This window comes from Bombus impatiens, unplaced genomic scaffold (assembly GCF_000188095.3).
Source record: "Bombus impatiens unplaced genomic scaffold, BIMP_2.2 scf_0248, whole genome shotgun sequence".
In the NCBI taxonomy this organism is placed as follows: Eukaryota; Metazoa; Arthropoda; class Insecta; order Hymenoptera; family Apidae; genus Bombus; species Bombus impatiens.
The window spans coordinates 1,668,380-1,677,275 of NT_176667.1; positions in this window are offsets into that span (position 1 = coordinate 1,668,380).

Below are 8,896 nucleotides of genomic sequence, written 5' to 3' on the forward strand. Positions count from 1 at the left end.
CCCGCCGCTATTATAGATCACGCCGGTGTTCGGGCAGACCGTGCGCCTATCGTTGCACGCCACCACCTGCGTTTCTCGGTGCGTCGGCTCGGCTACGTGCGTGCATTCACGAAATTACGCGGCCAACGTATGCACGGCCGTGATCTATCGATCGATCCCCGAAGAAATATACTCCGTCGCGATGCGCCACCACCGGTCACGCTACCTCTCTCTACGCTTTACCCTTCCCAAGAGATGCGATTTTTCTTTCCCCTCTTCTTCACGGCGCCGCTTCCGCAACGTAGCCGTCACCTTCCGACGTTTACGATTCGACTTCTGTCTTCTGGTTGGTTGTTTGGTTTTTAGGAAAGTCGAGTAAGGGGGAATTGTTCACGTTTCTGTTTCTTTTAGTACGAGTACTTGGACACGCGCCTCGCCAGAAAGAGGAATGTAACGATACGTTGCGTGTAGCTCGTGTTTTGAATTTGAAATCTATTCCCGAGTCACCGGTTATCTTTTACAGAAGAAATAAAAGTCGGAAGGCTAGCTATTAAGTCTCAGGACATATAATTAATTCTGGCATTGCTTTTGAATGTATCATAGCAACGATCCAATTATTGTATTCATTTATTATAATCGTTTTCTGTTTTTGTAGAAGAACAATATTGACAGGAAGATTAAATAAGTAGAATTAGAACTAGTTGAAGAAATAGAAGTTGTTAAAAGAGGTTTCCCGTTGACAAATTTTCCGAAGAATAATTTATGATCATTTTTTTGGCTGCCTATCAATTATTAGACTACCAAGATCGAAGTTCCAGGGACAAAATGTTTAAGTTGAATATATATAAACAAACTGATTAAATAAGATTACTAGAATTACTGAAATGTAGGTAAAAAATTTAATTTTTTTAAGTGTATTGTTCTGATCGTCCAATTGTAAGAATCTTGTAATAAGAGCTTAGATATGCGTTTGACAAAGGGGAAGGGTAATATTTTCAATTCGAGATCCATTTTCGACCCATCTCCTCTCTTTATACGAGAAATAAAAATCAGAAGACCACTTTTAAATCTCGGAACCACCCTTAGACCACAAGAACAGATAACGTTCATCCATAAAAACACGACAAAAGAAGAAAAGGCATTGTTGATCGCGACGCACATAGCTGCTTCCGTGTGTTGTCGTCATCTATCATTTCGTATGGATGTTGATACGAATCTGTGCTGTAAAGAGGGGCGAATTAAGATCGAATTTAACCGTGTGGCTTATCTAGTATCTTAAAGAATTAGTATTTAAACCTGCTAATTATTCCAGACCGTTGGTTATTATTATTCAAGTGATTTTCACAATCTAGAATCAACAAAGACACTATCCACGGTTCCCTCTGTTTTCTAATATAAAAGACCTTAACCGTGTAATTATCATCGATACGATCGTGCAATAAAATAAAGCTACGAATCGATCGTTTTAGATTCGATCCTTTCACGGACACCAATTTTGCGTAACTCATGAATAATAAAATGCACAGATAACACGCTACCAACGATTTGTTTTATTATCCTCGCGTCTATCTTATTGTATCGACTAGTACGCGTTTACTCGGAAAAACAGGAACATTTGAAGCTTTCGTACTTTGTTCTGTGTAATTCTGTGTATTTTGCCACATAGGGATATAACCAGCGTTGACGTAAGAGAAGTTGACATCGAGCAAATGATGGACACAATTAAGTGTCGCGTCGTTTGGACACAAAACGGCGTTGAATCTTTTCATGAAATTGCCAGAGATTGCTTCGTAGGATTTTAATGGTGCGTCGTTACACCAAGAATAATGTCTTTTCGATTTTCTGACCGTAAAATCGTCGCGAATAGTAAAGTATTCGAGTAAGATTGTAATATGTCAAGTACGGTTTCAGTAGGAAATGAAAGAAAGTTGGAAGATAGAATATACAATTTCGCTAGAAAGTTTTGGGCAGTTATTGTACAAATAGGTATATCTTGTATCAAAAAATCGCGCTACTTTCACATTTATTACGCACAATGTCCATAATTTTATGGCGTATTCTAGTTTTTTCGATAATAGACAAATTTAATGGGACGAGAATATTTTTCATTTTTCGACACGTTAAAAATTTCACTTTAAATCTCATAATTTCACAACGGACTGTTATTAATCAAGTCGATAAAAGATCGACGTACCACTAAATAATAATCCAATCTATGTACCCTTAATTCGTATTCAGGTATGTGAAATGACGTCAGTAAGTATAGACATCTTTTAATACTGGCGCCATGGTGATTTCCATTTGCTTCCTGCAGTACGTCTTATACGATAACAGAGCGTTAATATGCTTTTGTCATCTTTAAATCTTATTTTGCGGCATGTATTTATTGCTCTTATATTATTAAACATTCTGTGGATTGTACAATCTCAAAACAATTATGCAATTATCTCCTACAATTTGGAACAGAAAAACTAATTACAAACCTTTGTCAGTCTCATATTATTGAAACAACTTGTAGATCTAAGTATTTCTTAATATTTTGAGAAATAAAATTCCCATAAAAATAATAATCCCATAACGACAAATGTATTCTTAACATTCACCTACAAGTGCCATTCAATTTTTCTTCATCCTCATTTTTATAAAAAATTCCATCAAAATTTTCTGATTCCCTTGTCATGAAACCCAACACGCTCTAAATAAATCGACAGTTACTAAATAATTTCCTTGTCGTAACAGGAACGTGATAACCATGGGTCTATTGCGGTAACCCAGGAAACTGTTCAGTTGCAGCGGCGTTCCATGAAAAAATCAAAATGAGAGCGAATTCTAAACGAGTCGCAATGCAGCTTCGGCGTTACGCGATCTGGATCGTCCCGTACCCGGAAATAGGAAGTGACGTGGCCTCTTATATTCGCGATCTATCGGCGTTCACTTTTAATTCCAAGTCGTATTCGCCGGTGAGTGAACGCGACGAGCGAGGCAAGGGGACCAGGGAACACTGGCTTTATTGAAAGATCCAACCGGATCGTCGGTCGCCCATTGTGGAATTGCCTTTCATGCGGCTCTTCTGCGCACAATGAACGAGGAACGCGAACGAATCGGTTTCGCTTTGCGAAGAGGAGAAGAGAAAAAGGGATTAAAGAACCTGAGAAAGCATAGCTGACGTTTATGAGACGCTGGATAAACTTGAGTCGACTGCATGGTGCTTTGTGATTTTTAATCTTAATTTGTCGGTTTGCTTTCGCTGATGTTCCTTTGTTTAAATTTCCTGAGTATTGAGAAATATCGAGAAAAGTAAACGTAGTTCATATTTTTACGTAATTTCGAGATATTCGAATATTCACTCGGACTTAGAGTTTTGGATTTTAGTTTTGCTTTTAGTATTGAGGATATTTGATATTGCGATAGCAGTTGTTGATCGCTATTGCTACAATGCGTCTTTTTTTTTTTAAAAAGTGACTCAAAAAACATTGTTTTTTACAAATGGAAAAGCGTATGAGTACATAAGTCACATGGATAAATACATGATAATACGATAGATACGTATAAGATACGTCGTATCTGTCATAGAGAGTTAAGATACTTTTTATTTCATATTGATTTAATCGAATTCTATATAAAATGTCAAGGTATAAATTGCTTTAATCGTACAACAAAAAAGTAATTTTGTCTATTTAGTCAATTAATCCGTATTAACGAGTCATTGATGTGCAAACTTCTTAGTTTCTCAAATCTTAGGAGAACTTAAAATTCGTACTTACTTCACGAAAACAGGGATCATTCGCATCAAAAATTGCACAATAACCAATGATTCTTTTCTTCGTATTTTTCGCAATATTCTTTTCCATACAAATATCGCAATTATCAAATTTTCGCCTCAAATTAACGAAAAAATTTGCTCCACAAAGTAGAACACTCATCAACCAACAAATCGACTTACCTTTCTCTTTCTTTTCTTCTAACGACTTAAATTTATACTTCAAGCTTGTCAAAGTTGTCTAATGTTGTTCGACTGGTGGGCCAAGTTACGAGCTTCCACAACGTTCCTCGTCCTCGAATCGATCGTTTTGTTCAGGCAGCGATATTTTTAACTGTTTCGTGTCCCGCGTGACTGTCCTTAACCTCCTCCCACGTGGACAGACTCGCGACAAGGTTGCTCTATCTGTTAGTTTACGATTTTTTTGATAAACACCGATGAATTACGGCTACTTGTTTCTTCGCCTTCTAATTTATTGCATTTCGTTCGAGATCTGATAGCGCGGAAGGGTTCCAAGAACTCTTATCTGTCCAGCGAATCACGGGTCAATCGATGGAAAACTTGCGCTGTCAAGTTACTGCAATCATTAGGCAGAATACACGAATTTTTCTTTTTTTTTTCTCTCTATGTTCATCAATTCTTTCAATGGAGATTTTGACAAAAATTTCAATACAGGTATCACCGAACCATCCGTATAACAATAGATATTTTTCGTTTGAGATTTCATTTGAGAATCGTGCTTTTTGTTGGGTATTTTTAGCATAGTTTCTTCGCCTAATTTATTACACTTCTTTGATATTGAGATCCGATAGCTTCAGGGGTTTCAAGAGCCCTTATCTGTCGTCTGAATCGTGGATCAATCGATAAGGAATTCGCAGAAGCAAGTTGCTGCAACTAGCAAAGAATATTTAATATGCAACTACCAAATATGTACTCTTACCCTGTTCTTCGTTTTCTATGTTTAAAGTATCTTCTTCTTGTTGGACGTTGCAATAGAAATTTTAATAAAGACTCGAAAGAATCACGACAAACATTTTTCATTTCGAGATTTTCATATTATTCGAGAGTTGTAGTTTTCTTGTGGATTTTTGGTATAATCATCAGTCTTAGTATATTATACTGCGGTATTAATATACGTCGTATTAGGTGGTATAGCATAATCGTGCGAGCAAACACGCGATGCACGAACGTCATTTCCCGCATAAATTTTTCGTGCCCAGATGAGATGCGAGATAGAGGCGTGGGTTGCTTAGGTAAACTAGGGTCGGCACTATTTGTCGAGTTTTCTTTTTCTACGCGAATACTTGAGAGTATTCGATGTTGCGTTATTTGTAATATATTGTCTGCGTGTTTGAAGATATAAATTTTCTTCTTAATTACACAAATAAATATATCATATATTATTTAATATCTGACAATACATACACAATTTAATTTTCCTTATTTTCAGGTTAAAAGAGCAACTATTTAAGTTTGAACAACTTGGTTCGTATCTCTCGTAGACAATTAAGAAGATAGCTAAACACACCGTAATATGAATCTCCAGTCGCATCAATTGCTACACAATTTCCATTTCCTCCTTCAAATTCTTATTATTACGTTCATCAGTCACGTACGTGCAAATTAATCGATACCAAATGGCCAAAGGTAACTAGAAGAATAATTATTATCTTTTAGTAAACAGCTAATAAGAAGTAATTTTAGTTAAAGATCACAAATTGTTTGATTTTCCTATTTAAGATCACATAAATATTCTCTAAACGCAGTGAAGTATTTTATAACAACTTTAATAAATAATATTTACAAAAATAAAGCAACTATCTTCACCGGAAAAGAGCCCATAATGTAAATTTCTGTTCGATAAAGAAATTATCAACAAAGAAGTACAACGTTTTAACATCCTATCTCGAATAGTTTTAAGCATATTGCTTCACGGTACGTCGACTAGTTTACAATGCCTCGCTAAATAGCCATGTGCAAATTTTTCCAGAGAACATACTGTGCAAGAGAACTAGAATCAAACTAGAAACATAACGCAGGGGACCGCTTGTACAAAGGCAGGTGGGTCCATAATTCCGCTTCCACCTGATGCTCCCCCTGTTTCCGTCTCGTGGCACACCAACCGTAAATTTACGATTCTGTCCGTCTGGGGCGTGACTGACTGCTCGAAATGTCCATTCGTGAAACGTACTGATAGCTCCACAACCAATTAAAACTAATTGTTATTATTATTGTTTATCCTTGACCCTAGTTCTAAAGTGGCCAACGGCTCAAGGGACTCGGCCGTACGACTCTTTACGGAGGAAGAATTTTAATTGTCTGGATTGTTTCACGGTACTTTGGAGACGTTAATGTTTGTGCACACGCGTGAACGACCGTGTGTAAATAACGCGGAACGTACAATTATTCTTCTTTCTGTGTGCTTAAGTATCGTATTTATCTCTTGAAATTTCTTTGCTGAAATTTACCCCGTAATAAAATATACAAATCTCGGAGAGGATCACAGCACGACAATGCGAAAATTCGTGAAGTGAATTTTTCCAGCTGAATAATTTGAAGATGTAAAAGCCTGAAAATACTAAAGATTCGAAAACCTAGATATCTAAAAATTGAAAAATCTACAGTGGCAAGACCTACAAATTTAGGAATCTAAGAATGTAAAGATCCAAGAACTTAAATATCTAGAAGCTTACATATCTAAAAACCTAAAAGTTTAACAATCGAAAAATTCTCTAGGAATTTCAGAATAAAGGTCACTTCGGTCTACGAAAGCCCTGTTTTCTTAGTTTCTGATCGTCAAATCGACTTCAAACCGTTGTTTAACCGCGTGTCGTCCAACGCAAACACAGGAAGTTTTCCGAGAGCCACGCGCGTTTCCATGCGATGCCGCGATCGCGCTTGCCGGAAATGTTTCGGATTTCGTGCTTCGGCTTGCTCCTGGAATTATTAATCACCCTCTGGCGTGCATTACGGCATCGCGGCTCTATTGTTCGAGCGATGAAACACGGTACGCGGCGATGGAAGAAAGAAAAATAAGAGAAAGACAACGTGGTTTAACGTCGAACGAGGAGGAACGCTCGCGGACAGGCTAGTCTGATCCTGAAAGCGGAGTCTGAATGAACTGCGCGACCATGAGGCCGTACTTCCGGTTTATTCGCCCCTCTACTTCTCCTTTCGGCGTTCCACAAACCGCTTTCAACGCGGCTGCTTCTATCGTTTCAGGCTCGGGTTGGATTTAATTTGGGTAACAAATGATAGACAACGCGGAGCTGGCTTCCATTTGTCAGAACGTTCGAACAATCGGGTTTTGCGAGTAATGGAAACGCCATTTTGGTTGGAAAAATGATCACGTTTTGATGAATGTACAATCGGTGTACTTGAAGCGCTTACCTTTCCTCTGGCTTTGATAAATTTCTTGGTTCGTGGTCTCTTGTTTTGTTGGAATTTTGTTTGTTGTTAATGCGATGGTGTTGGTACTTTTGTATATCGCTTATAGATGTATCTTGTACAATACGTATATTAATATTGTCTTAATTCCGTCTCTTTTTATGTTTATTATTTTCAGTACGACGTTCGCAACGACGAATTTCAAGAAAAAGTAGATTCTGTTTAAAGATATTTGTAAATTTCTGAAGGTTTTAATCGACACAGCTTCGTTTATTTGGAGTTATTTAAAAATAAATACTCTACAAGTAAGTACGATTTTGTATCTTAGCAAGTCTACTATATTTCAATAGCAGATACCTTAACTCTTCGTTGAAATTGAAGCGAGTTAGGGTAAATACAACACTGGAATGTCAAACAGTAAATAAAAGTTAAGTCTTCATATGCGCAATTATTACAATTAAACGATTCTGCTAGAACATTTACGATCCTTTCCATTTAACAAAACATAGCGTATCTCATTTCAAAACAAAAATTTCAATTCCCTTCAAAGTCATTCTTTTATAAAATTTACTTCGTTATTTAAAAATAAATATTTTATTTATTATTAAAAATTAAATAGTTCCACTGCTTTCTACCAAACCGATCCTCCTCTTCAACCATAGATTTATAAAATACAGCAATAAAACATTCATTCTTTGTCGCAAATTCATTCACGCGAAACAGAGAATTTTCTTACACGTTTCATTCAACGTCCGAACGTATTCATCGCGAAACGATCGCGCACACGTTCGTCACCAAGGGGTTTAATTAAGCGAATGTTTTTCCTAGTCGTCGTACAAAGGTACACGCCGTTTCGCCAGATACATACGCTTATGGAAATACGTTCGTTTTGCATGCGTATCCACGCACGTCGCAGGCGAATAAATACATAAGGATGAGCGGCTGAATCGATACCAAGCCTTTACCGAGAAAACGCCAAAAAGTCCATCAATCATTTCGCGGACTGCCGGAATCGTGGCGCACGTACCAAGAGTCTCCGTGTCTCGCGTGTACACGAGAACGATGAACGAAGAAAGATGGAAGAGAAAGACGGAGGGAAACGGCAGACTCACTCGGAGGTAATTTATTTACGCCTCGCGACGAGAATCGATTGATTCAAGGGGCGGGGACAAGGATGTGGTGGATGACAATGCAAATGAAGGAAGTGCGAAGTCTCGTTTCCTATGGACTTCATTAAGGGGATGAATCGTACTGTGGTGCGACAACGCCGATTCCAAATGCGAGTAATTTGTTTCTGAAAGTGGATTTTGATTACCGGCGAAGAATAAGATCGTGCATCGAGCAAACGAAGCGTTGCTCTGGTAATTTGTGATAGAATTATCCAGTTCGATGTTGATAATTTGTATTCTATTGATACTTTATCGATATATTCCTGTTTACCTATGCAAGGTTTGTATCGCGGTATTTTTGTTCGGAGTTAGCGTTCAATGATTCGTATTTTACTTATGTTTTATATTTATTTATTCGTATATCTTCGCTCGTGCGAGTGAGAAGTATTATATGTATATCTCGCAACGCGAAGAAAATAGAATTTTATTATTTAAGCAGAAGTTTATGCAGACAAGCAATAAGTACTTCAATTTTTTCCTAATGTAGATTACTGGATGGAATCAGCATCGTAATTTCAACTTTATTTTAAGCTACGAAACGCAATTAGTTCTTAATGCTCAACCAGAGAATAGTTTGTCGTCAGGTAGACGTTTTAGGTTA